We start from the raw sequence: 16,991 nt of genomic DNA, 5'->3' as shown, positions 1-16,991 counted from the left end.
AGGAATTCCACCATGATTTCAACAATTTCCATCCCACCATCAACCTCAGCCTGGACCAGTCCTCACAAGAGATCCACTTCCTGGACACTACGGTGCTAATAAGCGATGGTCACATAAACACCACCCTATATCGGAAACCTACTGACCGCTATTCCTACCTACATGCCTCTAGCTTTCATCCAGATCATACCACTCGATCCATTGTCTACAGCCAAGCGCTACGATATAACCGCATTTGCTCCAACCCCTCAGACAGAGACAAACACCTATAAGATCTCTATCATGCATTCCTACAACTACAATACCCACCTGCTGAAGTGAAGAAACAGATTGACAGAGCCAGAAGAGTACCCAGAAGTCACCTACTACAGGACAGGCCCAACAAAGAAAACAACAGAACGCCAATAGCCATCACCTTCAGCCCCCAACTAAAACCTCTCCAACGCATCATCAAGGATCTACAACCTATCCTGAAGGACGACCCATCACTCTCACAGATCTTGGGAGACAGACCAGTCCTTGCTTACAGACAGCCCCCCAATCTGAAGCAAATACTCACCAGCAACCACACACCACACAACAAAACCACTAACCCAGGAACCTATCCTTGCAACAAAGCCCGTTGCCAACTCTGTCCATATATCTATTCAGGGGATACCATCATAGGGCCTAATCACATCAGCCACACTATCAGAGGCTCGTTCACCTGCGCATCTACCAATGTGATATATGCCATCATGTGCCAGCAATGCCCCTCTGCCATGTACATTGGCCAAACTGGACAGTCTCTACGTAAAAGAATGAATGGACACAAATCAGACGTCAAGAATTATAACATTCAAAAACCAGTTGGAGAACACTTCAATCTCTCTGGTCACTCGATCACAGACCTAAGAGTGGCTATACTTCAACAAAAAAGCTTCAAAAACAGACTCCAACGAGAGACTGCTGAATTGGAATTAATTTGCAAACTGGATACAATTAACTTAGGCTTGAATAGAGACTGGGAATGGATGAGTCATTACACAAAGTAAAACTATTTCCCCATGGTATTTCTCCCTCCCACCCCACCCCCCACTGTTCCTCTGATATTCTTGTTAACTGCTGGAATTAGCCTACCTTGCTTGTCACCATGAAAGGTTTTCCTCCTTTCCCCCCCCCTGCTGCTGGTGATGGCTTATCTTAAGTGATCACTCTCCTTACAGTGTGTATGATAAACCTATTGTTTCATGTTCTCTGTGTGTGTGTGTGTGTGTGTGTGTGTGTGTGTGTGTGTGTGTGTGTGTGTGTGTGTGTAAATCTCGCCTCTGTTTTTTCCACCAAATGCATCCAATGAAGTGAGCTGTAGCTCACGAAAGCTTATGCTCTAATAAATTTGTTAGTCTCTAAGGTGCCACAAGTACTCCTTTTCTTTTTGCGAATACAGACTGACACGGCTGCTACTCTGAAACCAGGCCAGGATACAATTTTTATAATGTGTTATACTTCCCTCTATGCCTAATGCATATTCAGTAAGGGTTTCATCCCCTTTTCTTTATTTGTATTTCCTCACCTTACTAATAATGGGGTATCTTCTCCTACAGTTTACATCCATTTACCTCAACCTTATTAGCATATACATCACTCAGTTACCAGGCTAATCTTGTGGTCAGACATCTGCTGTTGTTCCTAACTTTAAAACAGCACAGGCTGGTATTAACTAGAGTCCAGTGGTTACCTGTCAGGAGTTTAGTCATTACAACATTCTGTCTGGTGTTTTACGATCTAGTGTTACCCCAGGTTATTTGCTTATGCTAAAGCTTTTGCCATGATTGCTTTAGCTAAGCTATGATCTTACAGGTTTTGAGGCTTGTAGGCTCATTGTATTACTGTCTTAACTTATACCTATGCCTGGCCCATAGGCTTACATAGTCATGCCAAAATCAAGCCTCACAGCTGGATAACAGGTTTCAGAGTAGCAGCCGTGTTAGTCTGTATTCGCAAAAAGAAAAAGAGTACTTGTGGCACCTTAGAGACTAACAAATTTATTAGAGCATAAGCTTACAGGAGCAAAGGTATATAAATATCGGTGCTTCCTTTGATTTGCATCTCAAACATAGTAAGCATAAATTGCTCTGCTGTCTTGATAGTATATATGTATTCTTTTAAAAATAATATTTGGCTTAAACCTCATTTAATTTTTTTAAAAAGAAAAGGACTTGTAGCATCTTAGAGACTAACAAATGTATTTGAGCATAAGCTTTCATGAGCTACATCTCACTTCATCGGATGCATTCAGTGGAAAATACAGTGGGGAGATATATATACACAGAGAGCATGAAACAATGTTTGTTACCATACACACTGTAACAAAAGTGATCAGGTAAGGTGAGCTATTACTAGCAGGAGATTGGGGGACAACGATGACGGGACGGCCTTTTGTAGTGATAATCAAGGTGGGCCATTTCCAGCAGTTGACAAGAACATCTGAGGAACAGCGGGGGGGGGGAATAAACATGGGGAAATAGTTTTACATTGTGTAATGACCCATCCACTCCCAGTCTTTACTCAAGCCTAAGTTAATTGTATACAGTTTGCAAATTAATTCCAATTCAGCAGTCTCTTGTTGCAGTCTGTTTTTGAAGTTTTTTTGTTGAAGAATTGCCATTTTTTGGTCTGTAATCGAGTGACCAAAGAGATAGAAGTGTTCTCCAACTGGTTTGAGACTGTCTAGTTTGGCCAATGTACATGGCAGAGGGGCATTGCTGGCACATGATGGCACATATCACATTGGTAGATGTGCAGGTGAACGAGCCTCTGATAGTGTGTCTGATGTGATTAGGCCCTATGATGGTGTCTCCTGAATAGCATTTGTAAAATACATGTTTTCTATTACCAGGTCATGGTAAGAGTTAACATTGATATGAACCAGCTTTCCACCTAGCTTTAGATAGAAACCAGATTTTAGATTTGATAACGTCCAAGTGCAAAAGTATGCCAACAGACTTTATTAAAACAAGATTTTTAAAGAACAATTTATTTGAAGCAACTGTTAACTTTAATAATAATTTTCCAGTGAAAGGACAGATTAATAGAATGATTAATGTGCAGATAGTCTTATCAGTAGCAAATGATTTCAGAATTATATTAGAATTTACCCTTGTCATGCAAATTGAACTAAGCAATACTTTTCTCACCATGTACTATGTGACAAATTTGACAGACACTTCAGTACTTACTGCGAAATCCTTGACATGACGAATACTCAGGAATATTCTGTGCATCAGAGCACAAGATAAATAATCATCTGTAAAATGTGCTAAAACTTTATAATAAGCTTCATAGTGGCAAAATAATGGAATTGCTTCCTGTGCACAAGATCTTAACTGTTCACTACTTTATACTGCTCACATATTGAAAAATGAAATTAAAACAAAATTTAAAAAAAAAACCCACTCTAATGGAATAAATCATTGGGATGATGTTCTGTGGTAGTGGAAATCAGTAAGTGACATTTGTTATGTCCAGTAAAACATTAATCATTTCTTTCTGGTGCCATTTTAATTCATTCAAGTACTTTGTTTTTTCTTGCTTAAAAGAAAATTATATTGTGAAGAGGGGCTATAAAAATTGCATTGTATTCCATGATTGCTGTAAAAATACTGTTGTGGATTGCTATGTCTTCCCTTTTTGCTCAGTTATAGCTAATTAAGCTCATAATATCTGTCAGTCTTGAAAAATTAAGTCTGGTTTCTTCTCCTTCATTTTACCCCAACCAGCAATAAAGATTTTACAATTGGAGCTTATTTGGACAAGTCAGAAACAGGATCTAACTTGTTTTCTAATAGCAATATTGATTCTTTTGTGCTAACAGGACTAAAAAAAGCAGGAAATGTTTATTTTTGTCTGATATAAACAAGTGTTATGCTGAATACTATAAATTCAGGGAGCAGAAAGATGCCATTTTTTACATGGTTACTTTTCTAATCATTACCACTCTTTCAAAATTAAAGACTACATGTCTTCTCAGGGATTACTGAAATATGAAACTTGGATTTAAATGTAGTTGCTTTATACTGGTCCATGCAGTTTAAGTAGTGCAACATAGTGCTTTTAAAGAAAACAAATATGTTCTTCTTGCCCTAACCAATTACCAGTAGTGAGTGGATAGACGGGTGTTAATTTTCACTGACACATGTTTTTACAGATACTTGTTGCTTTAAGAATGAGTTTCTTATCTAGAGAGCAATCTTTTTCACAAGTCATTCTACCTCGATTTAATAGCACTCATGAGATTCTCAGAGTAGACTGCTTATTCCCAAATGAGTAGCCTCTATTTATGTGTGTCTATCAGCAACAGAATTTATGAAAGATACACAAGTTATGTGAACTTTAAATGTTTTCACAGTTGTTAAACTAGTCCAACTATTTCAACAACAGTCACTGCTTAGAACAGTTTTGGACTCACTAGCTGCCCAGTTGAAGTTTGAAAACCCTGTGTGTAAATGAAGCAAATCCCAGATTGCTTGTCAACTGCAAAAAACACACATTCTCGTCTTGACATTTCCTACTGAGGAAACCACGTAGAAGATATTTTCTGTTTGAATTATTCAAACCATCCTCTTCCATGCCCACTGTCCACCCATTGCCATGGTTTTGCAACGAGCACAGAAGGAAAAAAAAGTAAACCTTACTGGCAAAAAACACAGTATGCTACCGGCAGACTCAGAGAGAAGAAATTTCTACAAAACTATGCCACCACCATGAAGGAGGCAAGAAGATCCTACCTGTCCACTCCCACAGAGGCAGCAAGGTCATGGCTTTGTGGAACTTTTCTGGCAGCAGTAAAAGGGCTCAAGACCCTCATAGGTCTGTGTGCTAAAATGCCTAATTTAACCAGATTTTCTCACATGTAGGCAGCTCTTATAATACACTGTGCATTTTGCAATACCTTCGGACATGCTTGGAGATGCATCTTGGATAGTGCTTGGATATCTTAAAAGGAATCTTTGAAAATTGAGCTGAATACTACTGTTAAATAAAAAAGAGGTTCAAAAATAGCTAATTTTTGCAGTAAGCTTTTCCTTATGGTAGTAACTGTTGTTTTTTTCAGTAATTCTGGCTTACAGAAGTTACCAGTAGATGCAATTTTTCAGTTGAATAATAGTTTAAGCAAGTTAACATATATATTATTTTAATTAACTTGTGCTGATGCATGTTTTTCACTTCTAATACCAGTGTCAGATTTATGTCATTTGTTTATCATGTTTAAGTTTAAAATATTGACTCACGAACACACAGGACAAATTAAAAGTTAGTTGTAAGACCAAATCAACTCTCCCCCCCCCTCCAAACCCCTCCCCCCCAAAAAAAACAGAGCAGGAAGGACAATAAAATTAATCAGAATGATAAAATGAGGTATAAAAGTTACAAACAGATGGACTCACTCAGGTCAATCTAATTTCTAGTGTCAGCTAGTGACATCACAGTATTATTCATCTCAGATGGGACTATTTCAAAGTCTTATTTGAAGTCTCACCAGGGGCCAATGACTTAGTGGACCATTCACCTCTAGAGATGGTCCCTTCAGGTACAATTTCCGTAGATAGCCTAAGGCAGATTGTTTGCTATCAAGGTAGGACAAGAACTTTAGGATGGCAGTATCAAAAAGTGGGATAATTGATCACTGTTTCATAGAAGAGGAGGAAAGAAAAGCATTGGATAGACAAGCAGGACAATCCTATGAAAGTAAGAAACTGTCATTCCACTGAGACTTACAAGTGTATTTACAATGTATTTATTTAAAAATTGGCACTTGCCTTAGATTAAATGTGCTTTCCTTTTGATATAGATCTGTTATACCTAAACCTCTACAAATTCCAAGGTTTTACTAAGGCTTACAGAAATATCTGTATATTGTGTTTCAAGCTATTTTAGAGTTATAAACCAAAAATCATTAGTGTTGATAATTGCAAAAACCTATGTTGTTCTAACTCCACAGTCTTGTCAGTTGTCAGCAGTGAGTACAGTAGTTCTGAGAGAGACAGAAATCAGTACTAGAGCGGGCAGAAAATTTTTTCAATTTCATGCATTTTAATGCAGATAGAGACAGTTTTTCACAAAAAAATTATTTACTTCAAATGTGCCCATTATTCTGACCAGCTCTTTCACTAAGCCTTAGAAATATCCTTGTGTCCATTATTCTGTCAGACCATAAGACCTTCAAGAGCCTTAACCTCATTTATAGACCCCTTAAAATGAGTGTTAATTGTATGTACACCCACTCTAAGTCCCCTTTACATTGCCAGAATGGAATAAAGAGCCTTCGTGTAAATGGAAATTAAGGCCCTTCCATGTCTAGATTCACCTTACTAATAAGGTCTAAACTATAACTGAATTTTTTCACGTTTCCTAACATTCCTGTTGTGTTTAAGGGTTTGATTTATATGTTTACTGAGACATTTTTATGTAAATTCCAAGAGAAATATGGGATCTGTGAGAGAAACATGGACTCTACAAATAAGTTTTTCTGTGTTCAGTCTTGTCTAACTGTACTCCTTTTTGTTTGCATACAGATAGAAAGATGGGCCTTATCAGCCTACTCTTGCTAGTTAATATTTACCATGGGGTGAAAGCAGTCATGACTATATTAATATCTATTACAAAAACAGAATTATAAAAATAATAGACTAGATAGTTAAAAGGTCAAATCCTGCAGTGCTAACTATAAGGGAGTTTTGTTTGAGTAAAGATTGAATAAAATCTAACTGCGTACTTAGGGATTTGGTCCAGTGGTTGTAGTGATATATACAGATATATATATCTTTCTGGGAAAACTCTGAGAGGTAAAAGGTATCCTGTTCTCCACCTCCTATGCTAAAAAATGTGCAAGTCTCACACTATGTTAAGTGCATGTATAATAATTCTCACATATGGCAAACGTATACATGTGTAGTATCCCTCTAGGGAATATCAGCTTCCTGGTCAAACAGGCCCTTTAAACTGCTTTTGTGCATGTGAAAACAATTAAATGTTTAACTAAGGAGATCCTCAGATACATTGGACTGATATTATTTGTCTTAAGAAAGTTACACCAAGCCATGAACGATTTGAATCTGGGTGGCCATTGACGAGACAGCAGTTTGACTGTAAAGTTGTTACAGTTTTTCACTGTTAATAAAAAGTGTTTTAAAATGTATCATGTGTCAACTATTAAGAATTTTGGAAGAATTCATTGTTAGAAACAACCTCCGAGGGTAAAGCTTAACTAGTTACACAAGGGAAGTTCCTTTCTCTCAAATTTCCATTTTAATTTAATCTAATTTAACTTAGATTTCCTAGCCCAATGGCTGAGTGGAAGCATTCCATACTGTCACATAAGAGACTGTGGCTTGAACTTGCCCTCAGTCCATCAGTTATTGGGAGTGCTATAGAATCAAGGAGCCCATCTCAAAATAGGTGGAAAGTGAGTCTGGTATCATTTCGTTAAGACTCATTGCAGCCAGTTGATTGGAGTTCCATCAAATAGTCCTATCTACAGGTCAATGTCCAGTGAGAGTTGAATCAGTAACATATATGTGGGATCATCAGAACCGTGTGAGAGAGAGCTCAGAATAAAGGTTTGATAGAAGACACAGTGGTTAGCACTTATAATTTTATCCAATTTGATTAGTCCTCAGAATCTTTGTATATTAGTTTTTCTTCTACATCCAGAATCTACCTTCCAACATAACCCTAAAATATCTTTGTCAAATAAAACATGAGCACTAGGAGTTTACTGCCATTTTCATAACTGCAAGCACATGATTTGCAGTTCATATTGAATCATGATGTAAAAAATCTACCAGGAAAGATCCAAATTCTATTACTAATGCTGTTTCATAACCAGTTACAGCTGCTGCTCTGCTGAATAAGAGTGCTGTTGGCTACCATGTTCTGTGCCTCTCCTGCTTGCAAGAATGTGACTTGAGTTTCTAGAAAGAGTTTTAGTAGGGAAGAAATTTTTATAAAGCATTTAAGAGAAGTGAATCTCAGATGCTAGAATTCCAGCTGAAAAAATATGTCAATATTTAAATCGAATGCATGAACACTAAATGTTTTTACCTGTGGATGTTACTGGGATTTTCTAGGCAGCTTGTTCTTTCCAGAAATGAATTGTGTAGATAGAGGTACTGTAAAATTTTCTAACGACGACAAGAAAAACATACAGTAATTGCTAGTATATCCTTGCCAAGAGATTAATTGCATAAGAAATATATTTTATTCAGCTTCCAGCACTGCCTTGCTTTCACTAGTAGAAAACGCATGTCAGCTCTCACCAGTGATGTTTATGTCTTTGCACAAACCTGCCTTCTTTCAGCAGAAAAATGCTCTAACTAGAAATGACTGCAGGTTACGGGGAAGGAGTGAAATGTTAGGTAGAACTGAGTAATACTTAGAACAATATGCTGGTGAAACTGTAAGAAATGTAAGTGACTGTGTTTGCACAGGGCCAAGCACAATGAAGGCCCCAATCCTGATCTGTACCACTGTGCATTAAATAGGAATCTGAACTCACCTTTATTTTTAGATGCTCTAACTGCCCATGCATCTGAGGCAACATGTTCAAGGTGCCTATCACACTGTAATGTGCAACAGTCAACAGCTAAGTAGAATAATAAAGAAGCCACCTGTCAAGATAATATGTAAAATTCACTGAAGTTAGGAGCCTGAGTATTCATTGGTACCGTAGGACCCCCCCCCATACATTAATGATGACAAAACAGCAACATTATTCATTCTTGTTATTGGTATCCCTCTGTTGTAGTTTTTTTTTTCCCCTGGACACTAAACCATAACTGCCTTGTGATTTTAAATGGGTTTCTAAACTGGAACAGAATATATTACCCTAGATATCACTTTCCCTGAAATTGCATAGTGACATACAAGCCTGGACAATTCTTTTCCCTTTCCGAAGTGAATGCAACCCTTGCATTTCTGAAATATTGTTATGAAATAGGGCCAATATGTTCCCATTTTCTAAATTAGACACAAGTAACTCTTTTGTACTCCTTTGGAAAGTATGAGAGAATATTATTCATCTGTTTGCTTTAATGGATTCCTGCCAATTAAAAACATATAAATTTTATTTTATATAAAGTTGGAACAAGAATATAGATAAATTGTATGATGTGGTTAATAATGCAAAGATAAATTATGTAGGATTAATCTGTATATTTGGGTACTCTGTGCCATACATAATAATAAAAGTAGCCCATCTGATTGCCCATATAAATAATTATACAGTTAAATGGAGCAGATTTTTCTGTTCCATTCTGTCATTTCTTACTATTTATTATTAACTCAATTCCTCTAAAGCAAAATATCCCTTGTCTCGAGTCACATGTTCTTAAGTATGTAACTTTTGGGAAATAAAATTGACTAATTCTTAGTTACCCTCTACTCCCACTTCTCCAAGGGAAAAGTAAAGAATGCTTCAATTGGGACAACTCAAAGTTCAAGATCTTTGAAGGCTCAAATCCTGTGGTCCTCATGCAGCCAAACCTCCCATCAGTTTTACTGTGAGTTTTGACTGCACTGGGAGGTTTGCTGATGTGAGGACTACAGGATCTGAGCCCTTAAAGCACTTGAACTGTCTGTTGTCTCTCTTGAAATATTCTGCACTTTTCCCTGAGAGAAGTGGAGTCATAGAAAGTGAATTAGAACATTCAGTCATCTGTGCTTGGCAGAATAGGATGTATTTTCCCATCAAGGCGCAGCTGTTTGATGTAAGTAACTCATATTAATGCCTGGATCTGTCTAGTTTAGTGGTGCAGTAAGACAAAAATAATTCTTTAATTGTTTTTCTCTGTCGATAAATACTGCCTCCAGTTTGCAGATTTACAAGTGGGGGAAAAAAAAGCAAATAGGCTATATTTATGGTTAAAGTCGTTCCATCTATCCACTTGGCATTTCTTGGGGATAAAGTCTGTTTCTTTGCTTTTGCCCTCAAAACAGTTAAAAATAAAACATTTTACTTTGCACATGTATTGTAGCTGTCTGTGTGTTGTTTGCACTTTCATTGTTGAATTTCACTGGCCATCATGTTACGCATTCACTACTTTTCCCTTGGAGAAGTGGGAGTAGAGGGTAACTAAGAATTAGTCAACCTTATTTCCCAAAAGTTACACTTAAGAACATGTGATTCCAGATGAGGGATATTTTGTTAGTCTCTAAGATGCCACAAGTACTCCTTTTCTTTTTTATCTTCAGGTACTGTCAGTAGCTTAAGAACATAAGTTTCCAACTTTCATTAGTGATATGATAAAAATAACTGACTCTGCTTATGCTGGTTTCTATGTTTTTGCTCTTAATGCATTGGAATTCAGTAATCCACACCAAAAAAAAAAATCCTGAGCCCTCTAACTCCAGTTTCTCTATTGGTTTAGTAAATAAATCTAAAGTTAACTCACATTAACGTCTTGATCTTAAAACAACTATTGCTAAAGCAAATCCGTAGATCTAGTTCCTTGCATTAACTGTTGCTGAAATTAATCACCATATGAAAAACAGTGTTTTATCGGATGTGCTTTAATGGAGTTTGGCCATTTCTGGTAATACAGAAAAGGACTGTAATAGAAAAGGAAGTATTTAAAAAAACCTGACTTTAAAATACAAATCTGGATCTGCAGTGACATTCATATTTCTAAAACGGAGTTGGCAGACTTGTTGGATAAAGTTAAGAGAGAGCTAATCTAAATTCAGACTACATCATTGAATAGAAAACAATAAATGGGGGTACTTAATACTGAGAACAGTTTGTCACTGAAACATGTTACAAAGTTGGATATTTTGGTCCATTTCTACTTAACTTATTTTCTGCTATCAGCATATTAATAGGGTTTGTCTGAGGATACTAATAAAGGAGCAGTTGTTTCATGTCACAAGGTACACTAAAGGCCATTTAAACGTTCACAGTAGCATCACACTTCAACAAAAAGGCAGTGAGGCAGTTTTGGTTCAACAGAGCAATAGTGCAGTACGCTGAGCTGACAGCTTTCCAGTTATTTGTACCATTGGACAAACTTCTGTCAAAGTGCACCAATACAAACTCATTGATTTCAGTAAGAGGAGAATTTGGCCCTATATCTTTTTCCATTCACCCCCCTTTGATTTTTATTTTTGTTTTTAGTTTTTTGTTACTTTTTAAACCATATCAAGTCTCCATCTCAAATAAGAAATGACCCTTATGAAAAGCCCTTATTTATGGACTGCCTTTCTATGAGTGCCTGCTGCACTCAGTCCTTCTACTTCTTTTGTATATTACTTACACAGGGTTCACCTGGAAAAGGGCCAGAAAGTTATGAGGACTGAATGGAACTGGAGTCATTGGCAACTGAAAAACCTTTTTAAGATACAGCACCATGAATTCACATCACAAAGCACCTTTGCATTTTGACATCACAGTGATGTAGCTGAGCTATAATAGTGTTTAAACCCAGTGATGGATGGCTTTATAGTCTGAAACCATTTTGCCTGTTTGAATGTGCCTTTTTATTCTTCATAAGACCCTTATGTAAGGACTTATAGCTTATAAGTGCCATTGGGCTTTGTTATCCTTCCTGTTTACATTTTTAATTTGTCAAACTCAGATGGAGTGAAACAGGATATCTGAAATGGGAGAAATTAGAGCAGGACAAAACTACAAAACATATTAACACTGGGAAAGCATCAGGAGCGTCCCTGGGTGAGAGGCAAAGAGAGAAACTGAGAGTATGAAATATTCTGGATTGGTCATTTTCTGATTTGAGGGCTTTATTTTGTGTGTGTCTGTGTGTTATTACATGGTAAGGCCTCAACTGGAACATTGTATCTAGTTCTGGGCACCATATTACAAGAAAGATATGGACTAATCGGCGATAGTCGCAAGGAGGATGGTGAAAATTTGTTCTCCTTAACCTCTGAGGATACGACAAAAAGCAATGGGCTTAAATTGCAGCCAGGGAGGTTTAGGTTGGACATTAGGAAAAACTTAAGCACTGCAACAAATTTCTGAGGGGGGTTGTGGAATCTCTGACATTGGAGGTTTTTAAGAACAGGTTAGACAAACACCTGCCAGGAATGGTCTAGTTATTACTTAGTCCTGCCTAAAGTGCAGGGGACTGGATTAGATGAACTATTGAGGTCCCTTCCAGTCCTACACTTCTATGATTATATGATTACAGCAAAGGCAGCTAGTGCCCAGGATTGATATAAATGTTGCCAATGGAGAGAATTATTTTTTTGATCCAAAAATCAAAAGAAAGATAATGGGAAAAGAACAATCCCAAGAAATTATAGTAATTTATTTGCCAACGGTTCTCAGCCTTTTACAGGCCGTGACCTTTCCTCAGGCCCATCTAGCTGGAATCTAGTCAGAACTACCCTCATATCTATCAATATGGAGAAGGGGAAAGTGTTTGCGACCCCTCTGACATGTTTTCACAACTGCAAGCTTGCAAACCCATGCTTTGTATGATGATCTTGTGTGGCAGTAGAGTAGGCATGGAACATGTTGCATTGGCAATGTGAAGACAAATTTCTCCTCTCTACTCAGCACTAGAGATCTCTGCTGCATGTTCTGCATTTGCTTTGCTTACTGGACTTCTGTCACCATCAGTAGGAATTCCATAAATGTAATAAGTGTACAATATTCAAACAAAACCCATACTAAGTTGAAAAATCTACAGTGCAGCTCCAAGTAGTGACTTTTACTCTTGGTCTTTTAAAATGAATGTGCATTTTTGCTTAAATCAGAAAGGTGCGGGTCATTTTTCAGAGCTACCAAATGAGACATAAGGAATAATATGCAAGCAGCTATCTTTTGCAAGCTTTGTTCAATCAAATGTTACTGACACCTGAGTATAGTGTAAATTCAATACAGGGTGCTTTTATATGTAGCTAAAAGTAATGACACATGGGAAACTCCAACAGAATCCAAATGCAGTGGGAAAGTTCCAAGATAAACATCCATGCTTTTGCAAAAATATTAAAAGAAGCAAATGAAAAAGAAATGGAAAGTAATTTTTTAAAAAATCACCTTAAAGCAGTGGTTCCCAAACTGGGGTTCGTGAAATGTTACAGCGGGTTCTCGGGGAAAAAAATCCCTAATGGCGGAGACAGCTGTCCCTGGGGACCCCGGGCAGCATGGGGCCAGCAGCCTGGAGCCCCTGGACTTCCAAGAACTAAGGAGATCAAAGCAAGAATATCTATCACACTGAGGAGATTTAAACTTCAAGACTCCTTATAAGAAATGTAAAGGGAGGTGGATATTTTCTGCTGTTTTTAAAATTAAATAGGCAGCTAGTATAGTTTTTAAAATTATTATGAAGAACATGTTTAAGCTTTGTTGTAATAGGTGTTGTTTGCCTGGACTGCTCAAGACCTGAATGCTTGTGTAGGAGGAACTCTTTGAGTTGGCTTCTTAAATACCTTCATGCTGTTTCACATCTGATACTCCTTGATGAAACATAGGAGCCTTGTCTTATAACAGGCTTATTCAAAGTGATACAAGCTACGAAAGTGAGATCTTGGAAGAGTGTTACCATTTTCATAATGTAATAAAAAATACTGTAATGATAAATAATAATTAATAATAAATACTGTGTAATAAGCATGTCATGAAAACAAATTTTATATTTCCAAGATCACTGCTTTTATAATTTATACTCAGGTAAAGGAGAAAATCGCTGGAAATATTCGTTTTTAGGAGGGGGTTTGCGAGACTTGACATTTTAGTGAAAGAGGTTCACAGGTTGTTAAAGTTTGGGAACCACTACCTTAAATCAATGTAGGATCATCTGTCAGTAGTTAAAGTTCAAGCTTTCCCTTTTACTCTGCTGCTCTAAACTGACATGGGAACAACATATAAGTTGCCATTGACATATGGAGCACTGGAAGAAAGAGATGCAAAATCAACTATTTTTATGTATGTGTATGTGCAGCACCTAACACAATCAGACTCTGATCCTGATTGGGTTCTCTGAGTGTTACTGAAATATTAATAGTTTAAACTAATAAAGGAGAAATAGAGGTGAAAAGTACTTACTGTAAACTGACCTTTGTAACTTCTAAATGCCAAATAAGCTTAAAGGCTCTAATTCACCAATGCACTTAAGCACATGCTTAGATCCCATTGACTTTGACTAAAGTGGTGCTTAAGCTTGTGTATAAAGTTAAGATGTGCTCAAGTGCTTTGCTGAATCAGGTCTTAAAGTTCTCATCCATCTCCCATTGAAGCCAATGGGATCTGTTCTGTTGCTTTTCACAGGAATCGGAGATCAGGCCTCAGAAACATATCAACATTTAAATAGCGAAGCAGTGATTAGATGACCAAAAAGGGGCTGAAATACGTAGTATATAAAATGAATTGGTGATCTCAGTCCAGTTCCTAGTGAACAGATATCTGTGTCTTAAAGCCAATCATCACAATTTCTCGGTCCTTCTCGATCAGGGGTGGGACTGGGGATGGGAAATGTGCATTGCACAGCTAGTGTGGTCTTTGTTCCATGGCTAAATAAATAGCTTCAGTTCCAAGGAACATTTACACTGCACCTTTCCCCAAAGATGAACTCCCTCCAGTCACATTTGAATAACCTATAACTTTCCATACTCATAATGTAACATGTCATTTTTGTTTAAGTGAAAGAAGTTGGCTGGAGCATAGAGATCCATAAAGCATAATAAAGTATTACCAGGATCTAATCAAGAGTCCAGTTTTGAACTGTTAATGGTAGTTGATACAATAGATATGAATGTCATAGTCCATTACCTCCTAGGGCTTCTCTTCTATTATCTCAATTCACGCCTCCCCCCTTAGGCTGGGGGGCTCTCAAAATGAAGTCCAGGTGGTTTTATAATTCTCTCTTTTTTTTCCCCAGGGATGTGTCTGTCAGACTTCAATACTCCTGTTTCTTCCAGTTGATTTACTCCACTGCCCTGTTACTGAAGCTCATTTCCAAAATACCCCAAAATAGTGCATGCACCATTTGAGCTACTAATCCTGTTTTGTGTAAATGAATTCTCCTCTGGTCGCCAACATCCAGAGGGAGGGCTTTTTGGATCCAGTCTGTTCCCTTTATCTGTAACCTTTATATACCTAACATTAACTCTTTCTTAAAATCCTGTACCTCAGGGCATTGCCAACAGATCATACTCCCTACTCATTCACATTCCTTTCAGCATTCAGCCACTTACATTGAGTTAAATTTTCTTTAGTACAAGTGTCAATTTGAGAGTGAGGTGGGGCAGTCTTGTTAATAAAACTTTTCTTTGGCTATGAATTGAAGTATTTTATACATCCATCAGACTTCTTTCTAGTTGTATGTCTCATTCAGTGCTTGATCACCTTCAAAAGGACTTGCTAACTTATCTAGTCGCTAGGTAAACTCCAGTATAAGCTAGAAATTTGTATGATTTGATGGAGAATTGACCAGGAAAATCACCTCTAGAGTCTAAAATAGATGTTTGTTTCTTTCAGTCCAGGTTCTGAATTATATTCTTTCTTTAGTTCTTCAAAAGTTAGCAGAGGGTCACATTTTCAAAAGTACATAAGTGCCCTAGGACCCTCGGGGCTAGATTTCTAAAGGTATTTAAGTGCTAAAAGTGGCAGACATCTAGTGAGATTTTCAAAAGTGTTTAGCTCCCACAGAAAACAAAGGTTTCAGAGTAGCAGCCGTGTTAGTCTGTATTCGCAAAAAGAAAAGGAGTACTTGTGGCACCTTAGAGACTAACAAATTTATTAGAGCATAAGCTTTCTGAGCTGTAGCTCACGAAAGCTTATGCTCTAATAAATTTGTTAGTCTCTAAGGTGCCACAAGTACTCCTTTTCTTTTTACAGAAAACAAAGGGAGTTAGGTGCCTAGGTGCTTTTGAAAATCCCAGTAGGTGCCTCTGCACCTTCAGGTGTCTGGATTTATTAATATAACGATAAGAGGTAAAACGCCACCTGAGCCTTTCTCACCATGCTTCTATATTTTTACTGTGAGACAGAGCATGAGAGTTGTGATTTTATTTCTAATAGAAAAAAGAACAAGGCATGAAAAATGTCATTAATTGTAGCTTATATAACTCTTCACATGCCAGGCATGCTTAAGCAACACAACTGTTCCATCCCTTTGCAGCCATCGCTCCATGAAGCTGAATCTGTAGGCCCAGTAATTTTAAATAAGGGAGAGCATCTCCTCAATCCCCTCCCTTCCTTCACAGTTACTCATTACTTAATTTGATTTGTGGCTTCTGGTGTCTCCATGTGAATGTAGAAAGCCTGCTGTGTTCATCCACAGGTACTGCTGTCGGGATAGTTACTAGAAAGTGCTGAAAAATATATGGGGTGGCCTGAAAGATGCCTGAGGCCACCTCCATTTTAATCCCGTTAACTCCCCCAGGTCACTGGGAAAGACATTGGGCAATCTAGGTAATAAGTTTTGCATATAAGTGGAAGGCATCAAGGAATCAAGTTGTAATTTGTATTTCCAAGCACTTGCATCCAGTGTCTGTGAGGGAGAGGAGGAAAGTATCTTTGTTAAATGGCAGGCTGATTTAAGAAAGCATCTGATTTCTTCCTATCTATGTCATAACCTGATGATGAATAGAATGTTTATAAAAACCTGCACCCAGAGGAGGATGGATATTGCATGGTCTATGTGTATATATAGGGCTATATCAATGCCCTCTTTCCCCATTTGTAACCCATGGATAACTTGGATTGTACTTCCTGTCTGCCCCAGGATTCAAATGCCAGCATGAACAATAAGGGTGGTAGCCAGGTGTCTTGCTCATATATTCAGTTAGGCATGATCTGTGTGTTGAGGTCTCTGTATAAATGCTCTATCCATCTTTGCAAGCTTTTCCTCCAATATCAGATTTTCTCAAAATGTGAAATCAAAAGGGCCACACAATGCACATAAGTGCTTTTTCCACATCAAGTGACCCACACAACCCTCTCCCTGATTCCTTCTGAAAAGGAATTGCATTACATGCCTACTATTAGCTGT

At 37.6% G+C, this 16,991-nt stretch overlaps 1 protein-coding gene across 2 annotated transcripts in view; it reads left to right on the top strand.

The window, feature by feature from the left end:
- ROR1 (receptor tyrosine kinase like orphan receptor 1) overlaps window positions 1-16,991 on the top strand; it is a 280,147-nt gene that overhangs the window by 213,087 nt on the left and 50,069 nt on the right. The gene's annotated exons all lie outside the window — the stretch shown is intronic.

This window comes from Dermochelys coriacea, chromosome 8, assembly GCF_009764565.3.
Source record: "Dermochelys coriacea isolate rDerCor1 chromosome 8, rDerCor1.pri.v4, whole genome shotgun sequence".
Taxonomy (NCBI): domain Eukaryota; kingdom Metazoa; phylum Chordata; order Testudines; family Dermochelyidae; genus Dermochelys; species Dermochelys coriacea.
This window is presented reverse-complemented; position numbering and strand designations above follow the sequence as displayed.